Here is a 6,152-nt window from a genome sequence, read left to right as displayed (position 1 = left end):
AGATGAGGTTTTGCCATGTTGGCCAGGCTGGTCTTGAACTCTGGACCTCAAGGGATCCATCCGTCTGCCTCGGCCTCCTAAAGTGCTGGGATTACAGGCATGAGCCACCGTGCTTGGCCTCCTTTAAAATTATTATTATTATTATTGAGACAGAGTTTCACTCTGTTGCCCAGGCAGGAGTGTAGTGGTGCCACCTTGATTATAGACGTAAGTCACTGGGCATTGGGATTATAGATGCGAGTTACCGAGCCCAGCTTTTTTTCCAGTTTTAAAGTATTATTTTTAATTATCCAAAATAAATGTGTAGCAAATACTCTTTTTATAAATCTTTGTTTTCTTGATTGCTTCCTTAGCATATAATTTCGGAAATAGAACTGATCAAAGGGTATGCACATTTTTAAGGATTTATAATCCCAGATGCCTTCCAAAAGATGTTAACAACTTATTGACCTGGCAGTATATAAGGCTGCTATAAAGTAATTTATTTATTTGAAAAACAAATCTTTGTTGTGTAGAAATATATATTTTAAAAATCCCCCAGAAAAGATGCTCTTCTCTCATTTCCCCATCCTCTTCCCCTTCTTCCACACCTCTGACATAAAGGACATTATTATATCTTATGAAAACTTCATCCACGCTGGGCATGGTGGCTCACGTCTATAATCCTGGCATTTTGGGAGGCCAAGGCAGGCAGATCACTTGAGGTCAGGAGTTTGAGACCAGCCTGGCCAACATGGTGAAATCCTGTCTCTACTAAAGATACAACAATTAGCCAGGAGTGGTGGCTGGCGCTTGTAATCCCAGCTACTCGGGAGGCCAAGGTACGAGAATCGCTTGAACCCGGAGGTTGCGGTGAGCCGAGATCGCACCACTGCACTCCAGCCTGGGTGATAGAGCGAGACTCTGTCTCAAAATGAGATAAAATAAAACAAAATGAAAACTTCATCCAGACGTCTAGACAACACTTTATGTATTCTTCTGTATTTGCAAGTTACATGTTCATATAGCCATCTACAGATACCAGTTAGCCTTTGTAATCCATTCCCCACTTAAGTTTCACCCTTTACTGGCTTTTCAGTTAATCCCTTGAGGAAAGGTTTGGAATTGAGAGGTAAATCCTTTATAAGGAGAATGCTGCAGTCTATTCGCTATTCGCCGATGACCAAACTACCCCCCGGCCCTCCTGACTGCAGCAGGTAACCCCAGACAGTCATGTAAATGGACTAGGCCTGAGTCTGTAGTTCTTTGCTCCGAAAAAAGAGACATAATGGCTTCTTCTTTCTATTTCTCGTTTTGTGGAAATAATAGAGCAGTTTCTATAGAATGGTTTTGGATCTGGTGGTTAAAGGGACCTTGGATATTTACGCCCTGAAATAAATGGTTGCATCTTTGAAGGAAAAGATGAAAGTAGTTTCTTACACTTTAGTGAAGAGGCCTTTGGAAAATTTTGTTCTAGATGTTGTGTATTCTCTGTAGAGGAGTGCTGGGGATTCCCCAAATCAGTAGCACTAACGGGTAACTGAAGAGAACAGGGAGTGACATGTCAGATTGAGAATCAGTCTTTTGAAAGTGGCAAAAAGTATATGTGTAAAAAGAATAGGGTAGAAGATAAAAAGAATAGGGTAGAAGACATTAGATTCAATTTCTCTTGTTATTTTATTTTTTTGTTTCCTTGGGAGTGATTTCTTCCTAGACTGCCAGTGTTGCATAGTGACCCCACCCATGAAGAGGACTGCAATACTGGAAAACTGCATGAAACTAAGCACTGTGGGTTGTGCAGGGTGGCTCACGCCTGTAATTCCCGCACTTTGGGAGGCCAAGGTGGCTGGATTGCTTGAGCTTAGGAGCTTGAGACTAGCCTAGGTAACATGATGAAACCCTATCTGTACAAAAGATACAAACATTAGCTGGGTGTGGTGGCATGAAGCTGTAGTCCCAGCTACTTGGGAGGCTGAGGTGGGAGGATCACTTGAGCTTGGGAGGTGGAGACTGCAGTGAGCTGTGATTGTCCCACTGAACTTCCGCCTGGGCAACAGAGCAAGATCCTGTCCCAAAAACAAAAAAACTAAGCACTGGGGATTAGAAATGAATATTTATTTATTTATTTTGAGACAGAGTCTTGCTCTGTCTCCCAGGCTGGAGTGCCGTGGCACGATCTCTGCTCACTTAGGCAAGGTGTTTAATCTCTGAAAAGTGGAGAATTTAGCACAGGCATGGTGACTGGTGCCTGTAGTCCTAGCTACTTGAGAGGATGAGGTGGAAGTGGTAAAGGTGGAGAGTGTCCAGATTATTGGTGTCTTGAAAAAAGAACTGGACAAAATGCACAAACAAAGCTAGGAAGGGACAAAGGAATTTATTAAACATGAAAGTACACTCCACAGTGTGGCAGTGGGCCTGAGCTTAGAAGTTCAAGGGCTCTGTTACAGAATTTTGGGGAGTTTAAATACCCCCAGAGGATTCCATGGTTACTTCGGATATGCCTTAGGTAAATGGAGAAGATGAAGTAAAGTTACAAAGACATTTACGACCTATGCCCTATGGACAGAATATTTCCTGTTACAGCTGAAGTGTGAATCAGCCTTATGTTCCCTGCCTCCAGACCCTATTTTCCTGCCTCAGAAGGATTGCTTGAGCCTAGGAGTTCAAGTCCAGTCTGGACATCATAGTGAGCCCCCTGTCTCTGAAAAAAATTTTTGAGACAGAGTTTTGCTCTTGTTGCCCAGGCTAGAGTACAATGGCACGATCTCGGCTCACTGCAACCTCCTCCTCTTGGGTTCAAGCACTTCTCCTGCCTCAGCCTCCCGAGTAGCTGGGACTACAGGAGCCAGCCACCACGCCCAGCTAATTTTTTGTATTTTCAGTACAGACGGGGTTACACCATGTTGGCCAGGCTGGTCTCGAACTCCTGACCTCAGGTGATCTGCCCACCTCAGCCTCACAAAGTCCTGGGATTACAGGCGTGAGCCACTGAGCCCAGCAATTTTTTTTTTTCTTTTTTTTTTTAAGACAGAGTCTCCTATCGCCAGGCTGGAGAGCAGTTAGTAGTGTGATCTCGGCTCACTGTTACCTCTGCCTCCTGGGTTCAAGTGATTCTCCTGACTCAGCCTCCTCCGGAGTAGCTACGATTACAGGCGCCCACCACCATGCCCGACTAATTTTTTGTATTTTTAGTACAGATGGGGTTTCACCATGCTGGCCAAACTGGAAAAAAAAATTTTAAATAAATGAAAGGCAGAGTATTTATCTGAAAAAAAGTGGGAGACTAACAGTCTCATGGGATTGTTATAAAGCTTAAGAGAGTGTTACTGAAATACTTAGAAGAGCTGTCATTTTATTGCTGTCTTTTCCCCTTGTATTTGGATAGATTACCGTACTTGTTTCTTCTATGTAACTGTAATTATTAGTCAGTGGGGTTCTCCTTCTCTTAGAGGCCTGGAGAAACTTGTCTTAAATGCTTTCCCAATTCACGAATTGGGAGAGGCAGATTTTATGTCTAAATTACAAGGACGAGACTTAAAAGTATGAATTGCGAGTAAAGTCAGTGCTCAGGTGCAGGGATCCTCTGTTTTGTTCATCACACAGCTCCCGGCACTTTAATAAATGAGGCTCAAAGAAACCACGGGCTTAGGTCATGCAGTAATCAAACTCAGAACTCATGTTTGATTTCAAAGTCCACACGTTTTCCTGGTTTAGAAACACTAAACATTTAATTCACCGCACCTGGGGCCAGACAGGTAATGGAAAACGCCTGAAGTATGTTAGGAAGGGAAGACTGGTAGAAAGGCGAAGAAATGTTTATCTACAGTCGCAGCCGCCATTCAGATCGATTTCACCGCCTTGCAGAAACGCAGGCCGACTGTCGTCTCTTTATCCCATGGCCAATTTCTTGCGAAATCTCCTAATTTTTAAATATTTCCAATCAAAAGACTGCTGCTCAAATGGAGTCCACCGAGAGCGTGTTTGCAAATTCTGGAGTAAACAAGAGTGGCAAGCTGATAAGGTGAGTACAATTCGATAGTGACAGCCAAGAAATGGGGAGTTTTGTACAGAAGGCAGGAATGAGATTCTCCGCCCGAGGGTCCCGGAAGGAGGACTGAATTAAATGCAGATTAGTCAGGGCAGGGCAAGGTGGCGGGAGAAACAGGCTGACATCCCAGGTGGCTGGCCTATCCAGCCAGCGCGGCCGGAGGTACAGACCATGTACAGACCACGACGAGAGGGGTTAGGGGCTTCTCGGGATACAGGCAGCGAGCGGCTGCGCATTCCCTCCCCTACTCTTTCAGAGGTAAGCCTTCTGTGGAGCAGACCCTAACTCTCCCCCGATTCCTTAGGTCACTGGGATGTTTACTTCCTTCCCCGGCTCCTCAGCGTCCCCCACAGTCCTACAACTTCCGCTTGCCTCGTTGTCTGGGAAACCGCTGACTTCCGGTCGCGCAGTGGTGGGCTGAGCCAAGATGGCTGCGGAGAGAGTTGCGACGGTGAGCGCCGAGATTCTCTTTAATTGCCCGGCCAGGGCAAGGCAGGCTGGCGGGTGGCCTCTGTCCCATGCAGCGGTTCCTGGAGAGAGGCGGAGCTGGGTGCCGAGCGGCTCAGGGTGGGCGGGGCGACACGGTCCCCTTTCTACTGTCCCGGGAACTGGTCGCCTGGGGCAAGTCTGGATACTTAGCAGCACAGGTCCTGTTCTAGGACTGTGGTCCCTCTTGGGGTGCCCTGGATGGAGAAGGGAGACTTCTCACCTGTAATGGCTCTTACCCTAGTCCCATCTTTTTTTCCTCTCGGGGGTTTGGAAGGTAATAACTAGCACTTGTGTAGACAGTGTCTGTTAATCCCGTGAATTGGGAATTTAACAGGAAGGACAGCCTGGAAGCTTGCAGCGTCACTGCTTTCTGCCGGTGGAGCAGGGCTATGTTTTTTCTTTGGTGATTAAGTTTAGGAAAGTACAGTTTTGGAATTCAGCTGAAGGCTGAGTTGGGCGTTAACTCCACAGAACTGCTAATACAGAGGAACCCGATGAATTCAGGATGACCTAGTCGCTGTTTTTTTGAGGCATATATCCATAATTGGATCTAATTTCGGTGAAGTGCCAAGTATGAAGACTTGTTTACCTTGCTTTAGTGTTGGGTTTGAAAGCCTGTTCTGTCCGTTTGTTAGAATGATTTTAGGTATTCGGAATTTATTGTCTTTCGAAAAACGCCTTGGAAAACAGTACAATAGCAGCCTTTGACTGCTTTACAACTTAGTTTTGGCTAAGCAGCAAGGTTAGTGTTATCGCTAGAGGGCCTTTTGTTTGTTTTCTACTCTCATTTGCAGAGTTGTCATATTATTCTAGTCTAATTAGAAAACTCTGAAGACGAACTTTTTTTTTTTTTGAGACGGAGTGTCGCTGTGGTCGTCACGGGCTGGAGTGCAATGGCGCTATCTCGTCTCACTGCAACCTCCGCCTCCCGATTAGCTGAGAATACAGACGCCTGCCGCCACGCCCGGCCGAAACATTTTTATTAAGCTAAGAAATTTAAAATAACTGGGCCGGACGCAGTGCATCACGCCTGTAATCCCCGGTACCCAGAAGGCTGAAGCGGGAGGATCACTTGAACCCCGGAGGCGGAGGTTGCAGTGAGCCGAGACCATGCCACTGCACTCTAGCCTGGGCGACAGAGAGACTCCGTCCCCCCGCCCACCCCAAAAGAAATTTTAAAATAATTAAATAGACCAGGAGTGGTGGCTCACGCCTCCAATTCCAGCACTTGGGGAGGCTGAGGTGGGTGGATCGCCTGAGGTCAGGAGTTGGAGACCCGCCTGGGCAGCGTAGTGAAACCCCGTCTCTACTAAAAAAAAAAAAAATAGAAAAAATTAGCTGGAAATGGTGACGGGCGTCCGTAATCCCAGCTGCTAGGAGGCTGAGGCAGGAGAATCGCCTGAACCCAGGAGGCAGAGGTTGCAGTGAGCCGAGATCGTGCCATTTCACTGCAGCCTGGGCAACAAGAGCGAAACTCTGTCAAAAAAAATAATACATAGCACGGTTAATGTTACTGGGTTTTAAATATTAAAAACGTAGGAAAGAAAATACTTCTACACAATCTTAAAGTGTAAAAGATAACGGGTAGCATAACATTGCTACAAATATAGCTTATCCTTTAGTGCTCATCACAGGT

General features: G+C 46.0%; 1 pseudogene; it reads right to left on the bottom strand.

The window, feature by feature from the left end:
* Nucleotides 1–550: 550 nt before the first annotated feature.
* On the bottom strand, nucleotides 551–4,263 carry LOC113222472 (annotated as a pseudogene).
* Nucleotides 4,264–6,152: the final 1,889 nt, after the last annotated feature.

The sequence above is a fragment of the Piliocolobus tephrosceles genome, unplaced genomic scaffold, assembly GCF_002776525.5.
Source record: "Piliocolobus tephrosceles isolate RC106 unplaced genomic scaffold, ASM277652v3 unscaffolded_31413, whole genome shotgun sequence".
In the NCBI taxonomy this organism is placed as follows: domain Eukaryota; kingdom Metazoa; phylum Chordata; class Mammalia; order Primates; family Cercopithecidae; genus Piliocolobus; species Piliocolobus tephrosceles.
Note: the sequence above shows the minus strand (reverse complement) of the source record. Positions and strands in the feature narration are given on the sequence as shown.